Source organism: Hyla sarda, chromosome 1, assembly GCF_029499605.1.
Source record: "Hyla sarda isolate aHylSar1 chromosome 1, aHylSar1.hap1, whole genome shotgun sequence".
NCBI classification, from domain to species: Eukaryota; Metazoa; Chordata; class Amphibia; order Anura; family Hylidae; genus Hyla; species Hyla sarda.
The window spans coordinates 188718165-188745740 of record NC_079189.1 but is presented as its reverse complement, the minus strand read 5'-3'; the positions used below and the strand labels follow the sequence as shown (position 1 = coordinate 188745740).

The following is a 27576-nucleotide window of genomic DNA, read 5'->3' as shown; positions in this document are numbered from 1 at the left end:
TTTCCGACTTGGCTGCTTCCAGCTTTTTCAACCACCTCTAGCGGCCACAAACAGGCCGGAAGTGGCCAGAAAAGTGAGCCGATGAGATGAGCTGATTTACAAGTTAACCCAGTCTGCTGGTTTACTGCTCCATTCCCTGGTGGGCGGTTATCACAAGACGCATGTTGTGAGGGACAAGTCATCCCAATCTCAATTTTTGATTATTGAAAGGGATTGTGTCACTAGAACAACCCATTAAATGTGTCTCAAATCACTCAGATCACTTTTTTATTTTGTAGCCTGACATTAAAAATTTGATCAGGAAACTATTTTATGGCTTTGAATCACTGTTCCAATTTTTTGTCTGCGTTATTTTTTATACATGCTGCTATGACAATTGCAGAACGGGGATGAAAATATGAAATATAACATTTTAATATTCTGAAAGGAGCATTCACCTGATTGTCTTATTATTGTCATGGTGGCAGACGTGATGCTCTTCTAGCTCGATAATCAAAACCCATCAGGCTAAATCCCGTATCCCCTACATCCACAACAGAAATAGAGATAAGGTCTTAGACCCCAATGGTATTGCTAACGTATTGGCAGACTACTACAGTGCCATATACAATTTAAAGGACGACCCATCGACAATGCAACCTATACCTTCCACTATCTCTTCTTTCCTCGATGGAATGGACTTACTACGTGCTACCCCAGACCAAATACATGACCTCTTTGTCCCTATTACAGAGAATAAGGTTCTGAGAGCGATTATATCTCTTAAACAACTCAAATCCCCTGGACCTGACAGACTCTCAAATGACTACTATGTGGCTATGTCTCAGGGGTCTTTTCCCCCGAACTGTTGAAGGCCCTAGTGGTCACTTTACACCAACAACACAGACCTGAAATTGTATGCCTCTATATTGGCTCACAGGCTCAATTGTATTCTACCCCATCTGATTGTGAATGACAAAGTTGGCTTTGTAAACGGGCACCAGACACTTGACAGCACTTGTTGCATTGTTGACAATGCAATTGGTGCATTGTTGACATTCTTTTAGTATTGGAGGGACGGGAAATGCCTTTACACTGGACGCAGAGAAGGCGCTTAACAGGGTACATTGGGGATACCTTTCACAGGTGCTGGATACGTTTGGGCTGTGAGGCTCCTATGGCGCAGTGGTGATGGCTTTATATACACAGCCTTCAGCATGTGTCTATACCTCAGGGGTATTGTCCGGAGAGTACCATATCACCAACGGCACGATAATCCACTCTGCTTATGAAGCCTCTGGCTCAGAGTTATAGGTCATCTTTGAACATATCTGGGGTGTTGATCGGGAAGAAGGAGCATCGCAACAGGCTATATGCAGAGGATGTAATTTTGTGCCTTACGGACCCTGAGCGGAAGCATTAACTATTATAATGTGAACGCATCTAAGTCAATAATTTTTGATGTTGCTGTGCCCCCTTCTAGGGATGAGCGAATCGACTCTGACGAATCCGAATTCGTTACAAATTTCAGGAAAAATGTATACATTTATTAAACTCCATTTAGTGCGGTCCAGGCTCCAGGGCATCTAAGATGGCAGCTCCACATGTCAGGACATGGGGCAAGGAACTCTGGGAAGGCGGGAAGACGGGTAGGCGGAATGACCCTGAATCACATGCAGCATGCAGCCTATCAGCAGCCAGCCTCCCCTGTGATGTCACAGCCCAATATAATCGGCAGACATCTTGCAACCAGTCACATCAGCGTTTTATTGCAGAGGGAGAGAGAGAGAGAGACAGACAGCAGGGTGTGTTGCACAGAAAAGCTTTTTTACATCCGCGATTCACCTCAAGCCCAAATCCAGCCTAGAAGTACTGATAGGGAAGGGAGTATGACGAATTTTGGGTGTACTACACAGCGACTGTGTGCTGCAGCACTGGTGTGTACAACATCTGAAAAGCTATTAGTAGCCAGCCAGTTCGGGTGAGCAGAGCACTAAAAGCCATAATCACCTGCTATTAGTGCCTAATACAGGTTGCGTAGTAGAGCATATTGTACTCTATTAAGTGTAACCTGTGCATACATAGGTGGTGTACCATTTTGTTCCTGTTAAAGTCGTAAGGGCCTAGTTACTGTGAAAGTCCAGCCAAAAGTACACACCTGGTGCTGTTCTAGACAAATACTATTTTAAGTGCAGTGGAGCATATTGTACTCCCCTCATAAGTGCATACCATGTACGTACATCCACGTGGTGTACCATTTTATACTTGCCAAGAAGGGAATTAATAGGGCGAGATTAGGGCCTTACAAGGGAAGTTTTTCCCCACCGGTTACAATAGACCATACGTTGTTCCCTAGCACCTTTTCAAAGAAAGTGTTACTTGCTTTAAAAAGGGTTGCCCCACACAGGAACCTCTCCCTATTTCAACCTAAAACCCTGGGAAATGGCAGTGTTTGTACGTGGAAATAGGGAGAGGTTCCTGTGTGGGGCCGCCAAGTAGGGAATTAATAGTGCGAGAGTAGGGCCTTACAGGGGAAGTTTTTACCCTCACCGGTTACAGGGGACCATACGTTGTTCCCTTCCACCTTTTAGAGGTCTTTGCATCACATCAATACTTGGTGGTGCAAACATGGTGTTTTTTGCACACCTTTCCTTTGGTTAAATAAAAAGAAAAATTTTGGGTACATATATTTTAGCCTAAGAATATTATTCAAAGTTAGGTTTTACGTAATGAATATCCTCAATACTTAATTGTGCACACTAAGACTTTTACAAAAGAGACCATTTTCTTCTGCCTACCTGCCTCAGCTGCTATTCTGATCCTGCCACCCGCCTGATGCCACACATCTGATGCCAAGTTCTCCTTTTTTCCCCCACCTTCATCACCGGGTACTGGTATTGCCACCCGCTGCCCCACTCTGTCACTGGGTCACTTTCAGGACTCTTGATGCTGCTGATGCCACCTCCAGGCTGTCTCATTCTGCCACCATATGTTCTCCTCATGCTGATGCCACCTCCAGGCTGTCTCATACTGCCACCATATGTTCTCCTTATGCTGATGCTAGCTCCAGGCTGTCTCATTCTGCCACCATATGTTCTCCTCATGCTGATGCCAACTCTTGGCTGTCTCATACTGCCACCATATGTTCTCCTCATGCTGATGCCACCTCCAGGCTATCTGCTTCAGCCACCATATGTTCTCCTCATGCTGATGCCAGCTCCAGGCTATGTCATTCAGCCACTATATGGTCTCCTCTTGCTGCCGCCGACTCCAGGCTGTGTCATTCAGCCACTATGTGGTCTTTTCATGCTGCCGCCACCTCCAGGCTGTGTCATTCAGCCACTATATGGTCTACTCATGCTTCCACCACCTCCAGGCTGTGTCATTCAGCCACTATATGGTCTCCTCATGCTTCCGCCACCTCCAAGCTGCGTCATTCAACCACTATATGGTCTCCTCATGCTTCTGCCACCTCCAAACTGTGCCATTCAGTCACTATATGGTCTCCTCATGCTGCCGTCAACTCCAGGCTGTTTCATTCAGCCACTATATGTTCTACTCATCTGCCACCTCCGCGCTGTGTCATTTAGCCACTATATGGTTTCCTCTTGCTGCCTCCAACTCCAGGCTGTTTCATTCAGCCACTATATGTTCTCCTCATGCTGCTGCCACCTCCAGGCTGTGTCATTTAGCCACTATATGGTCTCCTCATGCTGCCGCCACTTCCAGGCTGTATCATTCAGCCACTATATGGTCTACTCATGCTTCCGCCACCTCCAGGCTGTGTCATTCAGCCACTATATGGTCTCCTCTTGCTGCCGCCAACTCCAGGCTGTGTCATTCAGCCACTATATGGTCTCCTCATGCTTCTGCCACCTCCAGGCTGTGTCATTCAGCTACTATATGGTCTCCTCATGCTGCCGTCAACTCCAGGCTGTTTCATTCAGCCACTATATGTTCTACTCATCTGCCACCTCCGCGCTGTGTCATTTAGCCACTATATGGTTTCCTCTTGCTGCCTCCAACTCCAGGCTGTGCCATGTCATTCAGCCACTACATGGTCTCCTCTTGCCTCTGCCAATTCCAGCCTGTGTCATTCTGCCAGATTATGGTCTCCCCATACTCCCCCCGACTCCAGGCTGTGTCATTCAGCCACTATGTGGTCTCCTCATGCTTCTGCCACCTCCAGGCTGTGTCATTCAGCCACTATATGGTCTGCTCATGCTGCCGCCACCTCCAGGCTGTATCATTCAGCCACTATGTGGTCTCCTCATGCTTCCGCCACCTCCAGGCTGTGTCATTCAGCCACTATACGATCTGCTCATGATGCCGCCACCTCCAGGCTTTGTCATTCAGCCACGATATGTTCTACTCATGCTTCCACCACCTCCAGGCTGTGTCATTCAGCCACTATATGGTCTCCTCTTGCTGCCGACAACGCCAGTTTGTGTCATTCAGCCACTATATGGTCTCCTCATGCTTCTGCCACATCCAGGCTTTGTCATTCAGCCACTATATGGTCTCCTCATGCTGCCGCCAACTCCAGGCTGTTTCATTCAGCCACTATGTGTTCTCCTCATGCTGCTGCCACCTCCTCGCTGTGTCATTTAGACACTATTTGGTCTCCTCTTGCCTCTGCCAACTCCAGCCTGTGCCATTCTGCCAGATTATGGTCTCCCCATACTGCTGCCACCTCCAGGCTATGTCACTGTGCCACCATGTGGTCTCCTCATGCTGCTGGCACATTAAATACAACTTTTCAGGTTCATCTATTTGAAATCTTCAATTTAAATGGTAAAAAATATCTTTCATCTTTTCAATTGTGAGGCCCTATGGTCTCCCCAGGCTGTTGCCACCTCCAGGCTAGGTCATTCAGCCACTATATGGTCTCCTCATGCTGCCGCCACCTTTACGCTGTGTTATTCAGCCACTATATGGTCTCCTCATACTGATGCCACCTCCAGGCTCTGCCATTGTGCCACTCTGCGACTATTCTAATAGCGATGCCTCTAATCTGCATGTCATACTGAATAACAGTATTATTTCACTAACACAGCACACTCCCCATGCGTGTTACGGCAAGGAAAAGTGTACTACACCCCTATTGAGGCTCTCTGTAGGCCAGAAATAGCCGTTTTTAATAGCGATTTGCCATGAATGACATCGGACCGAAACGGATTTTTGGGGAAAATTTGGCGAATCGTCCGAATCGAATTTTTCAAAAATTCGCTCATCTCTACCCTCTTCCATTAGACAGTTGCTACAATCAGCCTACCCCTACCAGTGGTTCACGGACCAAATAACCTATCTGGGTAGTATTCTTACTACTCCCTCTCTCCATTATTGTCCAGGCTAACTACTCTGCCTTGGCCTCCTCTCTTTCCCAGGATGTGGCCGCTTATTCCAAATTACCGATATCGTGGGTAGGTTGCTTCTCTGCTGTTAAAATTATGCTACTGCTTAAAATACTTGATTGTTTTTGTAACCTGATGGTTCCTGTATCTAAATATAGGATACGTTTACTACAGCACCTTTTTATGCAGCTGGTCTAGAAGAGCCAGAGTATCAGCTGAGAGAGGAGGTGTGAGTAGTCCTGAATGGCACAGATATTACTTCGCTGCTCTTCTGGACAAAACTCAATCTTGGTGGCTTAATGACACTAGCAAACAATGGGTGGAAATTGAATCTAACCTAGTTCCTGGGGCTCCCTTAGATATGCATTTTTGGGCTGCTAGATTAGCCTTCGGGCCCCCTGAGTCTGCCTATCCCATAGTGGCAGAGACACTCAGAGTCTGGATGCTTCCTGTTTTTAGGGATTTGCTTCTGCCTCTAGCTATCAGCAATCTTCCTTTGAGAGTTATCCAGGCGCAGATTCCAGATTCTAATTATGAAAGATGGGGACGGGGAGGCATTTTTACCTATGGTGACATGATGGGCGAGATGAGGCTCATGACCTTTGAACAATTTAAGCAGAGGTATGACCTCCCCTTTGCAGACTTTTATAAATTCTTGCAGTTAAGGCACTTTATCTCCTCCCTCACCCTTCTGATGGAGGTACCAGTCTCTCTATTTAGGCAACTCTTCTTTGGCTCTAAAGCTCCCTTTCTGATTCACAATGGGCTTATGCGTTTGGCTGTTGAAGGTATACGCAGGTTGTTGGTGATGTAATCTTCAGGTGGGCATGCTGCTACCTACATAGTGGGACTTCAGCCACATCCATGGCCTGTGGCAGCAGGTCTACAATAAATGATGTACCATTGTAGGCTTTCCAATACCTTGGGGCATGGATGTGGCTCTCCTACACCTTTGTCTTGACAACATACCCTTATCTGATGTGACTAAAACTAATATAGCTACCAAATAGAAGAGTTCAGAACTCCCTGACCTTCAACACATGATCAATTCCATACATCATAACTGCCTTAATGGAACACTGTATTTCTTCTGCCACGCATAACATTTCCTGTGCATGATCAAAATGGTTGGAATTCAAGCCCTTGGGTACTTAAGTATTAGATAACTTATTCTCATTAGGATTACTAAACTTTATGGCATCTTTTTTTTTTTTTTTGTAGATTTGGAGCCTTGTTGTAGTTCCTTTGACCTATACAGGTTGGTTGGATTTTGTTATTTTCTGTTATGCTATTTGTGTGTCAGTATCAAGTGCAAAAGTGCCTCTTTGTTCATCTGCCTGGGCTCTACCTACCTCACAGTATATCCTATATGATATACAAGTGTATATCCTTATACTTGATCTGTTTGGCGATTTTGCATGTTTATATTGTAAGAACTTTTTTTTTTCAATTGACAAAAAGTTACAAAAAAAAAAAAAGACCATTCACATGCAGCTTGTGAGAACTTCCTGCTCTGCATGGCATGCCTACTAATCTAAGTGCTCTTGATATACTGATTACATGATATAGATGATGTCACATGATCATGTCACATGTCATAGTGCTTCATGATGCCATAGTGACTATGGCCAATAAAAACTATAGTTCAGGGGTAGCTGCTCAGATCAGTAAATAAGGTATAAGTAGTGTGTAGGAGCATATTGGTGAATGCTGATTTTTTTTTTCTTTTTCAGAACATAGGATAAATAATAAGGGGGATAAATCAATTAGAATCCCTGGGGAGGTGCATGTAATACTTAACTTTTAATTTTACAAAGTTAAAATAGTCACCAAATTATATTAGTGCTCAAATGACCCAAACAAATAAATATAAATGTTCTGGTTGCGGTATGGATCTAACACCAGAAGCAATATCAAGCATACAGGGTGTCGCTCTCTGAACATAGGATAGTAAGATCCCTGTCTTTTCCTAACAAGCATGTGTAATCTGGAAAAGTATATAAATTATGCAAACATTCTATAAGATGCCACATTGTCTTCACAATATTAATGTATATAGCAGACAATTTAGAATGTAGCTAAATCCTGAAAGGAGAAATGTCAGCTTGCCCCCCCTGCACTAACCAGTGGTACTGGCTGGTGATGCGGGGGACGCTGATCCGTTTGATGCCTACCGTGCAACCTTCTGATAGACATTTTCCGAGGTGACAAAAATTTTGGGGAAGATTTATCAAAACCTGTCCAGAGTGAACGTTGTTGAGTTGCCCATAGCAACCAATCAGATTGTTTCCTACATTTTTGAAAAGGCTTCTGAAAAATGAAAGAAGCAATGTAATTGGTTGCTATGGGCAAATCAGCAACTTTTCCTCTGCACAGGGTTTGATAAATCTCCCCCTTTGTTCTTTGCATATCCACCATTGAAAAGGGGACGCTGCTCCCCGAAACACGTCTGGTCCAAGATTGCCTCTGCACAAGACATCGGGACTATTTGGATTATTTGCCCACCACTATTGGTCTTTTACTGCCCTCTCATCTTCTCCCCGTGCCGTTGGGGTAGAGAGGGATCCCACATCAAAGACCTCCAGTGCTGCCACACGCTACAAACGAACATTACTTTTTCAAGCGTACTACGCAATAACCATCTGTACCGGACATCTTCACCTTTCCTACACCTTCCCCGTGCTGCCGTGGCTGAGAGGCATCAATCCGGATCACCATTAAGTGCTGCTGTGCGCATATGACTGCTTTCGCAGGAGCCGGTAAGAGGCACTAAGTGCCTGACTTTGATCTATTTTTCCTCTTGTACTTTGTCCACGTGCCATCGGGGTATAGAGGATAGATCTTTAGCGCTACTGCACATACAAGTATACTCAGTGGGCTCGTAACTGCGAGCATCCAGCGCTGCAAAAACTGTTTATTGGACATATCCTATTACACATATTGGACCATAAACCTCCACCATTGTCCCACCGTTTAAGTGCAATACTATTTTAACGTCATGTTTTAAATGTTTATAACTAACTTTTACCATTCTATTTTAGTGAGCTGTCTGCGGCAAGGGCCCTGCCCCAGACCTCACAATATTATTCAATGAATTTAATTATATTTTATATATTATTATCAGACACTTCCTTTCTTTCTTATTTATCTCTATTTTATTCTGCCTTATTCTAAATGTTCTTCCTAGCCTAGTAGGGCTGCTATTTTTCCATTTTTTAAAAATCAGTATATATTTGGCACACGGGTTTGTGCAACGCAGTATACTCGGTTTAGGTCTCTTATATTTTACGTAGAGTTCCCACACTTGTACATTAGATTTTTAAATTACTTCTATTAAAAAATCTTCATCCTTCCAATACTTATTAGCTGCTGAATACTGCAGAAGAAATTTTTTTCTTTTTGAAACACAGTGCTATCTGCTGACATCACGAGCACAGTGCTCTCTGCTGACATCCATCCACTGTCCAGAGCAGCATATGTTTGCTATGGGGATTTTTTCCTACTTTGGACAGTTCTTATAATGGACAGAGATGTCAGCAGAGAGCACTGTGCTCGTGATTCAGCAGAGAGCTCTGTGTTCCAAAAAGAAAAGAATTTCCTCTGTAGTATTCAGCAGCTAATAAGTATTGGAAGAATTAAGATTTTTTAATAGAAGTAATTTACAAATCTGTTTAACTTTCTGGCACCAGTTGATTTAAAAATAAATAAATAAATAAAAAAAGTTTTCCACCGGAATACCCCTTTAAGCCCTGAAAAGCCACAAGTACACTGGGATTCCATGCTCTGACTGTAACTCAAGATGCGACAGGACATAGAGGGGGAGAGGGGAAGTGTGCCAGCCAACAGTTTTTCAGGGCTTGGCCCCGCTTGATGCTGTAATCTGAGCCATTATAAGACACTACAAGGTGTAGCCATCTAACCTCTGGTTCAGTGTCATAAGAAACCACCAAGCCTGAGAAGGTTTTATGCACTAGCCCCATAACATCTGCCAAGGCATCACAAGCAGAAATATACTGCACCCACCCACATCTTTTGTTGAAAAAATCCAGTCCACTTGTAAGACATGATATCAAGGAGAAAATGATGGAGGAAGAATTTGGGACCTTTGTTATGGGATCTAACTCCCTTAACATTTCAAGATAGATGCCTTTGGCAGAGTTATAGTGGGCAATAGCAAAGGAGGGGAAAAAAGGAGGGGGGAAAGGTGAGTGAGAGAATGGGAAACCTAGCAAGGGAGTCAAGGAAAAGACCCAAAGAGCCGTAGAGCACTCCGTAGAGCCGTAGAGGAATGAAATAAAGAAGAAAAGAAAGAAAGAGTCAGTAGAAGGCACCACATAAACCAAGAGCTATCAAGGAAGAGCCTGAAGAACCATGCTGTGAACTTCCTTTTTCCTACTATGTGATGATCACCAGATGATCATCAACAAACCAAGAGAAACCTCCAACACTGTTCAAAGGTGGGATGGTCTAAGGACCAGTAGAAAAAGAAGCAATGAAATGGTAAATGTCCCAATATATCTCTCTGTCCAGAGGTGGTCATCAAAAAAACAAAACTAAATGGCCCAGCCCACCTCTTGAACAGAGACCAATTTAAAGGAAAGTATCTAAAGAATAAAGTATGAACATAAGTACTAACAGTATGAGGAAAGCTCAGATTGCAAAATGGCATCTATATGTCCATGGCCTATGAACTCAGGGCCACCAAAGGGATGAGATGGACCTAACCCAATAGACCAGTCCTACATCCGTTTCCCTCCAGTACAAGTGTCCCTGTAAGGGTGGATATTTGAAGTAGCAGAGTCCCCATAATAGAAAGGGGAATAGGAAAGGTGGTCTTCATAGGCAGGGAATAACACACTTCACATGGAGAATAACTAAACAAATCTTAACTGGAACAAGAAGTCCCATGATTCCTAAGTAAAACAGCAAACAGGGTGTGGAAACAACCAAGTTAACAGTCCAAGGCCATCTTGAGGTGTTCCCAATGCCACAGGGGTTGCCCAAGAGATTTGGAGCATACAGTTAAGGAGTAGGGATCTCATGAAGGTGAGCATCTGCAATAAAACAGCATATCAAGAACTACTATCTGTAACACTTACAGTTGTCCTTGGTGGTCAGAGGAAGAGAGAAATCAAGGGACTCCAGGATAATAGTTTCCAGGATGGTTTGTCCGCTTGGGTCTGCGACCGGGTGCAAGTGTGTTGCTGTTACTGCGGGCATTGGTTCCAACCATCATCCTGGGGAGTAATGCAATCTTGGCAGGAAGAAAAAAAGCATCTCCCTAAAGTCGCTTGATGTAGTGTTCTCTTTGCATCCTGGGGGTAAGTATCAGGGGCAAAGATTCCATTGATGTGGAAAATCTTGAGAAGTGCAGGATATTTCAACTGGAAGTGTGCCCATTTTTTATATAGCTGTGGGCAGATACCACTGAAGCCTCAGCCAAGAAGTCTTAAAAAAGCAATACTGGTTAGTCCCTGGCATTAATTGATTTGTTTCAATGGCAGAAGGCCTGTACGAGCTCCATTTTGTCGTTGTAGTTTAATAGTTTTATTTATTGTGTTCCAGTTCATCCACTCTCCCCAGTTCAGCTTTCATTTTGGTTAGAGTGGTCTAGATTGTTTCCTCCAGTGCCTTTTCAATGTCCGTTGCCAGTGTCAAAGCAACATTTATGGCCAGTAGTGCTGGTGTGCTGGTCGGGGCTTCAGTCACTGAATCAATGGGAGAGGAAAGGTCATTCTTCAACTGCTGCCCTGCATTGAGAGGTTTAAAGAGGACCTGCGCCAACTTGCCAACGTGTCTAATGTGGTCTTCTGGTGGAAAGAAACCTCTGAAACCTATAGCCGTTACGAAGAACATAACAGTCCATAAGATAGCTAGCAGAGTTGGGAGTTGTTTGAGGACCCCTCGGAGACAGAGCTGTTGGCACTATAAGGCTAGATTATCACTACAGAATTTCTGAGCGGTATTCTGTTTTGAAATTCCACTTAGAAATTCTGGAGCTGCATAGCCCCATTTTCAGATTGGGTGAGCCTGCTGTGCGTGTCCTCACATAGCAACGCAGTCACAGGTCCCCTTGAGATTTGTTTTTAAGTCATTCATTGGGTGGTATAAATGACATGTGGATTTTTGTGATTATGGAGACACTTGTTGACACAGAGCGTTCACCTGTTTGCTTGTTTTTTTATATTCTTCCCACAATAGGGCATTTCAGATTTTCGTACTGCAATGCACTATGACTGTCCCGCACCTGGACGTCTATACTCGTCCACACAGCCGGGACCCTGCTGCACTGCCAGGACCGAAGTAAACTTCGGTCCCGGCAGTTTTAACCCTTACAGCCATGGTCGGAAGTGACCGCGAGCTGTAAGTGTTATGACAGAGGGAGGGGGCTCCCTCTGTCTCCTCTGCAGCACCCCGCATCGCGATCGCGGGTGCTGTGTGTGGCTGCGGCTGGCCGGGGCCTGCCGCACTGCCGGGAGTGAAGTTCACTTCACTCCCGACAGTTTAACCCTTACAGCCGCGGTCAGAAGTGACCACATGCTGTAAGGAGTTCTGACAGAGGGAGGGGGCTCCCTCTGTCTCTCCTGCAGCACCCCAGAGCATCGCGGGGTGCTGCTGCATACCTGGGCAGCCGGGGGTCCTAAAAAGACACCCAGGTCTGCCCTGGGTATTGCCTGTAGGACGTACCAGAGGCACGTCCTAATATGCTGCCTGCTAGTGAAAACTAGCAGGCAGCATATAACTGCAATGCTTTGGAATACTAAGTATTCCAAAGCATTAAAAAGTGTAAAACTAAATAAAAAAAAAATAAATAAATAAAATAAAAGTGTAAAAATAAATAAAAATGTAATAAAAGTGTAAAAAAATAAAAAAAATATTAAAAATACATTTATTAAATGAATCTAAAAAAAAAAAAAAGCATATTGTGCAGGATCGCATTGGCGGACATCCGCAGCATGTAATATACTGCGGATGTCCACCATGTGATCCTACACATTATGCAGCAGTCACGGTAATGAGCTCCCTGCTGCGGCTGGGTAGCTTTGTGTGTCCACTCATAGCGGCGGATTTCCCACCAGCAGTCATGAGCGGACACACTGAGCTACCCAGCCGCAGCAGTGATGGATATATTCGCCATGAGCGGGTGCTTATTCCCACAACATGGCGGATATATCCATCAGGAGCCTTAACTGTCACAGACAGACGCGTTATACTGCCAGCCGACCAAGGACCAATCAGAGAGGTCCCTGGTCCAGCCAATAACTTGTAGGGGTGCTGTATATAAATGGGGTCACTTGTGGGGGTGGGGGCACTGTTATGCCCTGAAAGCCAAATGGCGCTCCTCTCCTTCTGAGTCCTACCACGCGGCCAAGGAACCATATACGGCCTAAGCGGGGGTATTTCCGAACATGGGACATGCAGTTAAATAAAATATAGGGGGCATTTCTTTCAATATCAGAAGTGATGTACAAAAAATATGCCCCCCAAATGATGCATTTGTGAAAAATTGCAAATTTCCAATTTTTAACACTGACTTTGTAATAATTCCTGCCAAAAAAATATGGTGTTAAAATACTCACTGTACCCCCTAACGAATACCTTGAGGGGTCTAGTTTTTAAAATGGGGTCATTTGGGGGGGGGGGTGTTCCTATGTTCTACTACCTTTTAATTTCTGCAAACCTTGCATAGCACACAAAAAAAAATGTACTTTTAAAATTTTCTAAATTTTCTAAATTTCAAGTTAAATTGTTCAGCTTCTAACTAATTTAAAATGTTAATTAAAAACAAAAAAATTATGTCAAAATAAAGTAGACATCTGAAAGTATAAGTTTCATAAACTATTTGGTCAGTAAGTATAAATATATGCAACCTATTAGTGTTAAAATAGCAAAAAATCGTAATTTTTTGTCAAAATTTCATGATTTTTTGCATTGTAAAAAAAAACTACAAATGATATCAGCTTACTTTTACTATGTACATGAAGGACGACTTGTGACAAAAAAACAATGTCAGAATTATTGTGATTGGCAAAACGTTACCAGAGTTATTCTCTAATAAAGACAGACATCCCCAATTTGAAAAAACAGGCCTGGTCTTTCAGGGGCGTACAGGTTTATTTGTATTGGTCCTTAAGGGGTTAATTTGTTAGTGCTATTTCTGAATATTTATTTCTATCCCTCCACATAGGGAGATTTTGTTATTTGCTTGTATTGAAAATGGAAAACAAAGAATTATATATAAAAAAAATATATATTACACCACACACATATCACGTATCACATAAATTTATACCAACAAGGTAAACTAGAAATAACCACATCTAGATGTCGTGCTCATTATATTAATGTAATTATGTATTGTCTAAATGCACAATGTCCTCAGTGTGTATATATATATATATATATATATATATATATATATATATATATAAAAAAGCAAAATCATCGGTAGTTGCAGTATCTTGTAATACGTTTTTTATCGGACTAACAAGATTTTGTAGAGACAAGCTTTTGGGATTCCTCCCTTTATCAAGTCATAAGCATTTCTGAGCTCACAAGGGTAAAACACACGTTCTGTCTCACAAAATATGCAGGGGTTAAAACAACATATGTGGAGAATGGACATTAAGTTGGGCCATAAATTGTATAGCCATAGGACAATAGACTACAGATAAGGATGAGGGGGGGCTGGAGAGCATAGGTGAGAATAGTGGTTACGCTGGACAGAGGAGAAAGGACAATTTTACTACAGAACCATAGACTGAAGAAAAGACTTAGACAGGGGAGGGGGAGCAGGAGTGTAATGGTGTTAGAGCAGGGAGAGGGAAGACAGTTTAGCAAAGGTTATAGGAAATTTTGATAATGGGATAAGAAGCTTAAATCCACATTAAGTCCTCTATTCTTGGAGTCATAAAAAACTATAATTTTGGCTTCAAATGTCTTTCTTTCCTGGGTGTTCTTGAAGTTTCCTTTCAGGATCTTGATTTTGAGGTCCTGTAGGGAGTGACCTGGTGAAATGGTGTCCAACTGGGGTGCAATAGTCCTTTTCTCTATGGTTGTTGACGGACGATCTGTGGAGGTTCATCCTTTTATTGAGTGGCTGACTGGTCTTACCAATATAACATCCCAGGTCACACTTGGTGCATTGTATCATGTAGACTACATTCTCTGTGGTGCAGGAGTATTGTCCCTTGATGTTGTATGTCTTGTTGTTGTGGGAGGCCTCAGAATTTGTGCAGATGTGTTGACAGAGTTTACAGCGCGGTTTGGTGCAGGGTTTGGTCCCATTGTCTGTATCTGATATTTTGAGTAGTTTCCTATTGACCAGCTTTTGTTTTAAGTTGGGTGGTTGTCTGAAGGCCAAGATGGGTGGTTCAGGAAAGATTTGCTTTAACACCTCATCTTCTGCTAGTATTGGCTGCAGGTCCTTGATGATTTTGCGTATTTCCTCAAGGGTGGGATTGTATGTGGTTACCAGTGGTATGCGTGATGAGGTTTGTTTCTCTCTGTATTGCAGCAGGTGTTCACGTGGTGTTTGAAGAGCAAAGTGGATTTTCTTATAGATGGTGCTTGGTTTGTAACCTTTTTGTTTAAATTTCTCAGCTAGCGTTTGTGGATGTGTGTCTCTGTCATCAAAGTTGGAGCAGATGTGGTGGTACCTGATGGCTTGGCTGTATATGATGCCTTTCTTGGTGTGGGACGGATGGGAACTTGAATTGTGTAGATAGCTGGATCGTTCTGTGGGTTTTATGTATACAGATGTCTGTATTGTGTCGTTGTTTATAGTTACAGTGGTGTCCAGAAAGTTTACACTTTCTGTAGAGAAGTCTATTTTGAGTTTGATGGATGGATTAAATGTGTTGAAGGCATCATGAAATTGTTTGAGTTTATCCTCTCCTTCAGTCCAAACAATGAAAATATCATCAATGTATCTGTAGTATCTGTAGGGTTAAACTCAAACAATTTCATAGATAGATAGATAGATAGATTATACACATACCCAGTATACAAATTGCACTAGCCCTTTTAAAACGTAACTGTTGCATGTATTACAAACATATATTGGATCAAAGGCTTTCAGTTTCAACTGACAATGTGTCACATTACATTTGAGCTAATACATTGAAAAAAATGAACTTTTTACAATAATCATAGGACTAAAGCACTTTACCTGGGACCAACATCTTGTGCACCCTTGTGTGGATCCCTATGAGTATGTTTTGTTTCTTCTTCAGAAGGTGTGTGTGTGTGTACTCAGTTCACCTACCTACTAAAATAGAGTTCGGCATTGGCAATGCCTGATTATTGTCCCATCAAAGCCACAGAGATCCTTTGGCAGCCTTGTAAGCTAGCATGCCACACCCATAAGGCGCGTGATGTACTTACGTCCTTTACGGACTGCATCTGAATCACCATTCTCCCAGACTAACTAAGCGTGCACTCTTGGCCCTCTCTTCCATATTACATAGATACTCAAAGAGATCCCAGAAATGGCCAGCAGTTATCGCTCCAAATATTATACAAAATCTCACATAAATGAGTACACCCCTTACATTTTTATAAATATTTTATGATATCTTTTCATGTGACAACAATGAAGAAATTACACTGTGCCACAAGGTAAAGTAGTGAGTGCGCAGTTTTATAACAGTGTTCAATGTTGTGTCCTCTCAAAATAACTTAATACACAGCCTGTTATGATTCGGCTAGCTGGATGTGGATCCTCTGTGTCAGTGAGGGATTGGCGTGGACCGTGTCGGTGGACCGGTTCTAGGTTGCTACTGGTTTTCACCAGAGCCTGCCGCAAAGCGGGATGGTCTTGCTGCGGCGGTAGCAACCAGGTCGTATCCACCGTCAATGGCTCAACCTCGCTGACTGCTGAGAAGGCGTGGGACAGAAGGACTAGGCAGAGGCAAGGTCAGACGTAGCAGAAGGTCGGGGCAGGCGGCAAGGTTCGTAGTCAACAGCAATAGCAGAAGGTCTGGAACACAGGCTTTGGACAACACTAAACGCTTTCTCTGGCACAAGGCAACAAGATCCGGCAAGGAAGGAAAGGGGAAGTGAGGTTATATACACAGGGAGCAGGTGGAAGCTAATTAGACTGATTGGGCCAGGCACCAATCACTGGTGCACTGGCCCTTTAAATCTTAGAGAGCTGGCGCGCGAGCGCCCTAGAGAGCGGAGCCGCGCGTGCCAGAACATGACAGCCGGGGACCGGGACGGGTAAGTGGCTTGGGATGCGATTCGCGAGCGGACGCGTCCCGCTATGCGAATCGCATCCCCATCGTGAATGTCAGTGCAGTGCTCCCGGTCAGCGGGTCTGACCGGGGCGCTGCGGAAAGGAGAACACCGCGAGCGCTCCGGGGAGGAGCAGGGACCAGGAGCGCTCGGCGTAACAGTACCCCCCCCTTAGGTCTCCCCCTCTCTTTGTCTCCTTGTCCCTTCAACTGAGAAGAGAACATAGGGGGCGCCTCTTGAGTTTCCTTCCGGAACAAAAAAAAGTCCTGGGTAGCTACATCAGCGGCCGATAATCCAGAAGAAGTGGGAATGGGGAGGGGGGGGGGCAGAGGGTGAAGCTTGTCACAGGGCAGAGTGTCACCAGGACGGGGGCTATGAGGAGGCACTGCACAGTCCTGATAGGCCTTGGGGAGACCAGGCACAGGAGGAGACACTGAGGCCCGACAGACGGGACTGGGAGCAGACGTGAGGCATTTCTTGTGGCAAGCAGGACCCCAATTCTTGATCTCCCCGGTGGTCCAGTCAAGGGTAGGAGAATGATGCTGGAGCCATGGCAGACCGAGGAGGACTTCAGAGGTGCAGTTGGGCAGGACGAAAAATTCAATTTTCTCGTGATGCAGTCCAATGTTCATAAGCAAGGGCTCTGTGCGGTAACGCACAGTGCTGTCCAACTTCACTCCGTTGACCGAAGAAATGTAGAGCGGCTTGACGAGACGGGTCACCGGGATGCAGAAGCTATTCACCAAAGAGGCCAGAATAAAATTTCCAGAAGAACCAGAGTCCAAGAAGGCCACGGCTGAGAAGGAGCAGTTGGCAGAAGGAGAAATCCGCACGGGCACAGTGAGACGTGGAGAAGCAGACTTCGTACCAAGAGACGCCACACCCACGTGAGCTGGGTGCGTGCGTTTCCCAGACGTGGAGGACGAATAGGGCAATCCACCAAGAAATGTTCGGTACTAGCGGAGTACAGACATAAATTTTTATCCCTACGGCGAGTCCTCTCTTCATGGGTAAGGCGATACCGATCCACTTGCATAGCCTCCTCGGCGGGAGGCACAGGAGTAGATTGCAAAGGATACTGTGAGAGAGGTGCCCAGAGATCAAGGTCTTTTTCCTGGCGGAGCTCCTGGTGTCTTTCAGAAAAACGCATGTCAATGCGGGTGGCCAAATGGATAAGTTCTTGCAGGTTGGCAGGAATCTCTCGTGCGGCCAGCACATCCTTGATGTTACTGGATAGGCCTTTTTTAAAGGTCGAGCAGAGGGCCTCGTTATTCCAAGATAATTCGGAGGCGAGAGTACGAAATTGGGTGGCGTACTCGCCTACTGAAGAATTACCCTGGACCAGGTTCAGCAGGGCAGTCTCGGCAGAAGAAGCTCGGGCTGGTTCCTCGAAGACACTACGGACTTCAGCGAAGAAGGACTGGACTGTGGCTGTGGCAGGATCATTGCGGTCCCAGAGCGGTGTGGCCCAAGACAAGGCCTTTCCAGACAGAAGACTCACTACGAACGCCACCTTAGACCGTTCTGTAGGAAATTGGTCCGACAACATCTCCATATGTAGGGAACATTGAGACAGGAAGCCACGGCAGAGTCTAGAGTCCCCATCAAATTTGTTCAGCAGGGACAAGCGGAGGCTAGGAGCGGCCACTCGCTGCGGAGGAGGTGCAGGAGCTGGCAGAGGAGATGGTTGCTGCTGTAGCAGTGGCAGAAGTTGCTGTAACGTGGCGGTCAACTGCGACAGCTGCTGTCCTTGTTGGGCAATTTGCTGCGATTGCTGGGCGACCACCGTGGATAGGTCAGCGAGACTTGGCAGCGGCACCTCAGCGGGATCCATGGCCGGATCTACTGTTATGATTTGTGGATCTTCTGCGTCAGCAAGGGATTGGCGTGGACCGTGTCGGTGGACCGGTTCTAGGTTGCTACTGGTTTTCACCAGAGCCCGCCGCAAAGCGGGATGGTCTTGCTTAGGCGGTAGCAACCAGGTCGTATCCACCGGCAACGACTCAACCTCGCTGACTGCTGAGAAGGCGTGGGACAGAAGGACTAGACAGAGGCAAGGTCAGATATAGCAGAAGGTCGAGGCAGGCGGCAAGGTTCGTAGTCAATAGCAATAGCAGAAGGTCTGGAACACAGACTTTGGACAACACTAAACGTTTTCTCTGGCACAAGGCAACAAGATCCGGCAAGGAAGGAAAGGGGAAGTGAGGTTATATACACAGGGAGCAGGTGGAAGCTAATTAGACTGATTGGGCCAGGCACCAATCACTGGTGCACTGGCCCTTTAAATCTTAGAGAGCTGGCGCGCGCGCGCCCTAGAGAGCGGAGCCACACGCGCCAGAACATGACAGCCGGGGACCGCGACGGGTAAGTGGCTTGGGAGGCAATTCGCGAGCGGGCGCGTCCCGCTATGCGAATTGCATCCCCATCGTGAATGTCAGTGCAGCGCTCCCGGTCAGCGTGTCTGACCGGGGCGCTGCAGAAAGGAGAACGCCGCAAGCGCTACGGGGAGGAGCAGGGACCCGGAGCGCTCGGCGTAACACAGCCGTTAATGTCTAAACCTTGGCAACAAATTTAAGTACACCCCTAAATGGAAATTTCCAAATTGAGTCCAAAGTGTCAATATTTTGTATTGTCACTGCCTTAATACTTAAGACATGGAGTTAATCAGAGCTTCACGGGTTGCCACTGGAGTCCTCTTCCACTCCTCCATGGTGACATCACAGAGCTGGTGAATTTTAGTGACCTTATGCTCCCCCTCCTTCCATTTGAGGATGCCATGCAGATGCTCAATAGGGTTAGGTCTGGAGACATGCTTGGCTAGTCCATCCCTTTTACCCTCAGCTTTTTTTAGTGGTTGTCTTGGACATATGTTTGGGGTTATCATGTTGGAATACTGCCCTGTGTCCCAGTGTCAGAAGGGAGGGGATCATGCTCCACTTCAGTATGTCACAGCACATGTTGCCATTTGTGGTTCCCTCAATAAACTGTAGCTCCCCAGTGCCAGCAGCCCTCATGCAGACCAAGATCATAACCTTTGTCTACCATGCTTGATTGAAGGCAAGACTTTGTACTCCTCACTTGGTTGCCCCCGTACCCTTGCTGCCCGGTCAGATGTTGCCCCGTACCCTTGCTGCCCGGTCAGACAGCCTCCTTCAGTGTCCCCAGGGCCCCTTGTACCTGTTTCTCCCCTGTACATATGTTCTGCAGTGTATTGTATTATAAAATGTGTTGTATTTTTAAGAGTTATGTCATGTGATTGTCACCCAGGAGGTACCCGTGACCAGGTGATTCTAAGAGTGACCTATGGGTTCCCTGCCAGTCTCCCCATATAAGCCCTAGGTGGAGCAAGCACGCTCTCTTTTCTTACAAGTCTTTGCTGAGGTCGAGTGCAGTCGTGCCTAGTGTGTGTGTCCAGAGTGTTGGAGGCCTCAAAGTCAAGTCCTGTAGCTCTCATCAATTGAAGTAAGCTAAAGTCACAGCTTTATGATTCAAGTCGTCAGTCCCTGTCAACTGTCAAGTCAGTGTGGTCTGCATTTAATTGTCCAGTCCTGCTACAAGTCCCAGCAAGTCCTTAAGGTCTCAGCGTCACTGGTCACCTCCTTGGGCCCTGGCTGAATTGTATAGAGTTTACCAACTGTCTACCCTCAGTAAAGCTACCATTGTCTATAACTTGGTGTCGTGCCTAGCCCAGGATCCAGCGGTATACATTCGGGTGGTTATAAGCTAAACCACGCCCTGGCATCACAAATACAAGGGGTTAATGCCATCTTCCCCTAGGGTAACAACATCTGCCCTCATCACACCCCGCTATCACAACAACATCTGAACCAAATAAGTCTATCTTGGTTTCATCAGACCACAGGACCTGGTTCCAGTAATCCTGTTTGCAAGCTTTCTTGTGCTTCATCTTTAGAAGAAGCTTCCTTTTTGGGACAAAAGCCATGCAGACCAATTTGATGCAATGTGTGGAGTATGGTATGAGCACTGACAGGCTAACTCCAGGGAGGGAAAATGGCTAATTGGGTCAATTTAAACATTTCCACTTAGGGGTGTACTCACTTTTGTTGCCAAGGTTTAGACCATAACGGCTGTGTGTTATTTTGATGGAATTAAAAACAATGAACACTGTTGTACAGGCTGTGCATCACTACTTTATATTGAAGCAGAGTTTCATTTCTTTAGTGTTGTTACATGTGAACGTTTAATAAAATATTTACAAAAATGTAAGGGGTGTACTCACTTATGTGAGATGGGGTTAGTTTAAAGTTATAAAGTCCTTATGGAGTAGCCTGCTACAAATCTACCATTGTTGCAAGATAGACTACCAGTCCAGCATAGATTGGGTTCCTACTAATTGTGTCTGAAAACCAACATGGGGTGTCCTTATATCCTTGTTCCTATTATTAGAAGAAAAACATACTTTGCTTAAATTTCCTTTTTTCTAACACTAGCATTGCTTATGTGTTTCCCTTTTTTGAATTAGTGACCATTGTGTTTACCTATGGAACAAAGAGACATCTGGAACATCTTAAAAGTGCTCTGTAGATAGTTTTTTCTTTGGTCAGATGACAGTGAAGACAGATCAGTGATTTATGTGACAAATGTATTCTGGAAGTTGAAATTGGACACAGTGATCTGAAAGCATCCTCCCTGGGGTCAGAGCATCAATCTCATATCCATGCCATGAAGAGTTACCACAAGGCCAGAGCAAAACCACCCACAGAAGTAAAAAAAAAAATATATATATATATATATATATATATATATATATATGACATTGACAGGCAAAGATTAGTAATGGAAACTATGTAATAGAATAAAAGTGATAATTGTATCTAAAAACGATATATTCCATATAGATCACATATACAAAGGCTCCTTTCACACTATACTGTTGCTCCGTTAAGAGACCCGTTACAAAGTTCTGTTAGAAAACCCTTAAAAACGGCCGTAAAAAAATTCCATTCAAGTCTATGGGATTTTTTGACTATGCGTTATCACGCGTTATAGCCTGTTATGACTAACGGCCGTTATTTTTGATGGCACAAAAGACGGTGAATGCACTAATTTTTGTCCTGTCAAAAATAACGGTGGAATAATGGCCGTTAAAATTTTAACACTGAAGTCTAAAGCAAACGGATGAGCCTTTATGTCATCCGTTTGCACTTGGTTTATAATATCTGTTATTACTTCTGAGCATGCTCAGAAGAGGTGATATCAGCAGACTCCTGCAGTGCTAAGGGACTACTACTACTCCCATCATGGAACAGACTTGTAGTTAGCCCAGCTGCAGGAGAATGCTGGCAGCTGGGGAGGCTACATTAGTGTTTGTACAACTAACCCCATCATGGAACACAGTCTGTTCCATGTTGGGGGTAGTAGTACATGGTCTGAGGGATTGATGGCATCGGGGCTCACTTCTGAGATCCGATGCGATCAGAAGTTATTAAACAGGGGAGCTCCACTCCCCTGCGATCTACAGTGTACTTTCACTTTCATTTTTAAATTCTCTGCCAGGAGCCCTGAATGGCCGGTACCGAGGAGCCGTTAAGGGCGCCCGGTGGGGTTTTTAAACTTCCTGGCCATAATTTCCATATAATCTTATTCTCCCCGACTTTTGTACAATCATTTTATTCCCCCCATGTATATATTTAACAAATGATTCTCCTGCTGCCCGGTTATTTGTTTCACAGTACAGCGGGGACATGCCAGTCCATTCACCGCTGCTCATATCTGTACTTGACAGAGATGAGCAGTCAAGAATGGAGGGACCTGTCCCCCCTGTGCGCTGCTTCATTCACCACCGCCGCTGGTTCCCGACATGTCCCCATTGCTGCCCTGCTCCAAGTGCAATCAGAGTGCACAATGGGGACATGTCAGTCTATTCCCCACTGCTCATCCCCGTATCCAACAGAGATGAGCAGTGGGGAATAGACTGACATGTCCCCGCTGTGCGCTCTGATTGCGCTTGAAGCAGGGCAGCAATGGGGACATGTCGGGAACCAGCGGCGGTGGTGAATGAAGCAGCGCACAGGGGGGACAGGTCCCTCCATTCCCGGCTGCTCATCTATGTCAAGTACGCAGATGAGCAGCGGAGATTGGACCGCTGTACTGTGAATCAGAAGACCGGGCAGCAGGAGAATAATTTATTAAATATATACATGGGGGGAATAAAATGATTGTACAAAAGTTGGGGGTGGGGGGAGGGGGTGGGTGGTTGGGTGAATAGGATTATATGGAAATGATGCATAGGAAGTTTAAAAACCCACCCAGAGCCCTGGATGCCTCCTCATTACCAGCCATTCAGGGCTCCTGGCAGGGAATTTAAAAGTGAAGAGAGAACCGGTGCGATCAATCCCTAAACCCCAGAGTTTTTTCCATGATGGGGGTAGTAGTACAAACACTAATGTAGCCTCCCCATCCACCGGCAGACTCCCGCAGCCGGGGAACTACTACTCCCATCATGGAAACAAGTCTGCTCCATGATGGGAGTAATAGTAGTCCCAGCTGCGGGAGTCTGTAGGCAGAGGTGTTAAAACGGCCATAAAATAACGGACTATGACTTCCGGTTCCGGCGCCATGCTGTGAAGACTCATGTGCTGCTCACTCCGCTCCTAAGTTCCCAGCATAACAATTACCCGCATATTTCTCATCCCCCCTGGGGTCTACTCTGCTCCCGGGTGTCGGGGTCTTCATGAACAAATACCTGCTCAAAATGGGTCACAAGAACCGTTCCAAGAGCCAGAACAGGTCGACGCAAAGTGCCGAGGGAGCCGAGCACATAGTGGACTCTCCTTCATCTTGCCGCACTACCTCTCCTGCTCGCTGCACTGGGCTCCATCTGAGAGTAGAGAAGACACAGAGCTTCCATCCTTTAATTATGAGTTGCTGGCGGCTGAGGTGATGAAAAGGCTTACCTCTGATCTCCATGATACGGTGACTGGTGCTGTACTGTTAGCCATGTGACAACTCCAGACCAAACTGGAGATGCAGGCCCCGCAATTAACAGAGACTGTGTCCCGCGTGGATGACTTAGACCTGGGTGCTGCATCTATGGATTGCCGGGTTCTTGAAGTAGAGAAAGAGAACAAGCAACTGTGGGACAAAGTGGAGAATCTTGAGAATCGCTCGGGGAGGAACAACTTGAGACTGGTCGGCGTGCCGGAATCAGTCCCGGCGTGAGACCTCCGCCATATCTGTGAGGCTGTCCTTCCCCAGCTCCTAGGTCTGCCACATCGCTGCAAGGTGGAAAGGGCCTACCGGTAGGGTCCGGATCTTCAACCAGGTCCGGATCAAGGAGTCCCTCTGGGACTGCAACATTGCTCCTGCCCAAGGCAAGTGATTGTCAAATACCTTGATTTTACTGATAAAGTGTCGCTACTGAGGGCGTTTTGACAGAGACGCGAAGATCTTACCTTTGAGAGACATCGCCTGCTGTTGTTCGCCGACTTTTCTGCTGAGATGTCACACAGGTGCAAGTTATTCTCCCCCATCTGCTCCATTCTCTACCGTCAACTGATAAGATTTGCCCTCCTGTACCCGGCTGTCCTCTGGGTTTATCATCCGGACAGTTTCATTTCTTCCTTTTCTACCCTGGAGGATGGTTTCTGTTTTGCCTGCTCCTCGCAGGTCCTCGCCTTTGTTGGGCAAAGGAGGTCTGCGATCTTCCCCTGCTCATATGGATGCCTCCCCTGGACGTGACTCAGACCTATTGCTTCTCAGGAGCCCATTGTTGTGGTTCAATGTCACCTAAGGACCAGCGATCTCACCGTTCTGCTTCTCAGGGGGCCTGATTTCTGCTGGCCACCAAGCCTGGCTGTGTTGACTTGGACATCTTCCTGGTTCTCTTCTTGCCTTCTTGGATTCTGGCCTGCATGTGAAGCTCCAGAGTGATACCCTCAGTTGCCAAGTTTTCTGATTCACAGTGATGGACTTTCACCATACCTGGGTTTCTTTTCTTAGATTTAGCTTGTGTTTTTTTTTTTTTTGGTGTGGGGGGGGGGGGAGTTAGCTAGAGGTATTGTGGTTGTGCTTTATTAAGGGGTAGTGGGGAAGGGGGAGGGGGTGGGTAAAAAAAAAAAGAATATTTCCTAGAGGTGTTAATGTTTGTTATAATATTTTCTATGCTAGGATGGTGTATGGTACTTGGGGGTAGAACATTGCCATATGGTCCACTGCTCACATGTTTGCTATGTTTATGCTTACTTACCCATATTGTCATCTCTTTTTTTACTGCTATGAAATTGGTCCCGTGGAACGTTAAAGGGCTTACATCTCCACACAAGTGCAATATGGTCATTCGTCATCTCAAAAAATGTACTCCAGATATTGCCTTTTTGCAGGAGACCCATTTGGAGGAAGGTGATTTTGTTAGATTGAAAACGTGGTGGGTGGGCTCGGTTGTGGGCTCTGCTTCTGTTGCTGGAAAAGTGGGTGTGCTCATATTGTTTCATAAGTTCTTTGCCCATCAGCTCATCTTCTTCATGGCTGACGATCAGGGCTGCTTATGTAGAGCGCATATACGCACCCTATCAGGGCAATTTTGATCTATTTAATGTCTATGGTCCGAATTAAGATAACCTTGCTTTTTTTTTACTCTTTAGCAGGACTTGTGCAACAGAGTGCTGTCAGGGACAAGGTAGTGGCGGGTGACTTCAATGAGGTCATGTGCGTGGAGGAAGATAGAATACGTAACAGAAGGGGTGTGACTGTCCGTAGGGAGAGGGGGGGAGTACTTTTACCTAGTGGGGCAACGCAGGTGGTTTTTTTTGGACGCATGGTGTCACTTACACCCTAACTCCCGTGAATTCACTCACTATTCCAACTCACAAGATTCATGGTCTAGGATAGACAATGTATTTGTAGATATGGCCCTTGTAGCTAAGATAGACTCCCTTGCCATTGAGGACCTAGTTATCTCAGACCACGCTCCCATATCATTGGTGGTGGCTGATTCAGTCCCCAGGGGGATGACTATATTTGGAGGTTCCCGCAGGGGTACACTTTAAACAACTTCTCCAGGGGTGGTGGGCTGACTATGTTTCTTGTAATGCATCATCTCAGGTATCATCCCAGACCTATTGGGAGGCAGCTAAAGTGGTCTTGAGAGGCCGTATTATGGTCTATACTGCATTCACTAAGTAAAGTATCTCACAGCAGTTGCAGGATAAAGGGGAAACCCTTAGAAGAGCCTATACTTCCTTCCTCTCTGACCCATCGGAGGTAAATAGAGAGACCTGGTGGCTTGCTTTAACTGACTATGAATCATGGGTAGACTGAAAGGAAAATTTGCATAGATCTTATCTGGATGCTGCTTTATTCCATTATGGCAATAAGCCTGGCAAGTTGTTGGCACGCTTTGCTAAAGGATTAACTCCTTCTGCCCATGTCTTGGCGCTCAAGGATAACCAAGGTAATACGGTCACTCATCCCTGGGATATTGCTTCTTTATTTAAGACTTATTTCCCCCACCTATATACTCCACCTACTCCTTCTATCCCAGCTGATAGGGACTGGTTAAGGGAGACACCATTACCTACACTGACTAGGGAGGAGAGGGAGTCTCTGAATGCCCCTATTTCTTTAGAAGAACTGCAGAACGGGGTTAGGTCCCTCTCTTCCGAGAAGGCACCAGGTCCAGATGAATTTTGTAAATTTGCTGTTGCCGAAAATTTCCACCACTATATTGTCATTGTTTATTGCATACTTGACGGAACTTGCTCTTTCTACGGCCATGAACACTGCCCACATACGGGTCTTGACAAAGCCGGGAGGGGATCCCCTAAACTGGGGAGGGGGGGGGGGGTTCGGGATATAAAATGAGCCCCTCTAAGAGTACTCTCCCAGATATTAAGGGGCTTTTACATCCTTCCCCTGACCTTGGGTTACGGGTCCCTGTTAAGATATCATACTCCTCCCTGAAGTATTTAGGTATTCATGTGGGATGCTCTCCTGCTGGGATGCTCTCCTGCATCTATCTATATGTTAAATTATCCCCCCATGTTTCAAAAAATTATCTCTGACTTAAAACTTTGGCAGTCGTTTCCCCTCCGCCTTTCTGGCCCGGAACCATCTCTTGAAGATGATGGGGTTTTCCAAATTATTATACCCAATGCAGACTACCCTTTACTACTTAAGCTTAAGGATATAACACTGTTATGTTCTGCGTCCTCTAAGTTTATATGGGCCAATAAGAGACCAGGCATTGCTCTAAAGAAACTGATGCTACCTAGGCATGGGGGCGGGGGTTTATTAACTTCCCAGATATCAGATATTATAACCTAGCCTGCCTGCTTTGCCATCGGGTAGACTGGGTGAAGGGGTCTAGTGTTTACTCTAACCTGGAATTAGAAGCTGGAATGGTGAGGCCATGGTCTTTACCAGCATTACTGCACACAAGGTTCTCAGCCTTACCGAGTCTCGTTAAAAGTAGCTTGCTTCTGAAAGATATTATTGCTTCATGGAAGCAGGCCATGAACTTACCATTCCTCCTTAGCAAAGATATGCCATTATGGTCTCTGTCTTCTGGTGAGACACCTCTTGCATCCCTCTGAATCTCGCTATTATACCTTACCTGAATTAACGGCCCAATATGGGATAGTAACCTCTCATTTTTTGCAATACTCGCAACTGCTGTCTTTTGTTCGCCCACGGTTGGTGGACTTGACAGTGGAAAGGGGCTCTACCTCATTTGATGCATTTTTGAATGATACTTCTGCCATTCACTCCCTTTCCTATCTTTATTGGAAAATACGACGGCGGGGTAGTGAAGCGTTGTGTGCCTCATTGTTTCATTACTGGGAACGAAAGATGGGGAAGTCGGATTTAGGTAAGGGTATCTTGGAGGGTTGGGCGAAAGTTAGGAAAGCGGCAGTTAGTGAAGTGTGGAGGGAGACGTAGTTCAAGATTATGCCCCACGCAGTGTATGGTTTTACTCTCCCTATCGCGGTTAATCAACCTTACAGGTTGGAGGCATGCCCTAACTGTGGTGAGCGATTGTCTGATC

At 45.5% G+C, this 27576-nt stretch overlaps 1 protein-coding gene across 1 annotated transcript in view; it reads right to left on the bottom strand.

The window, feature by feature from the left end:
* Nucleotides 1-20922, bottom strand: part of GIMD1 (GIMAP family P-loop NTPase domain containing 1) — a 69682-nt gene extending 48760 nt beyond the window's left edge. Inside the window, exon 1 of the mRNA XM_056566019.1 lies at nucleotides 20812-20922. The gene's annotated coding sequence lies outside the window, so the exon portion shown is untranslated. The remainder of the gene's footprint in view (nucleotides 1-20811) is intronic.
* Between the last annotated feature and the right edge of the window lie 6654 nt (nucleotides 20923-27576).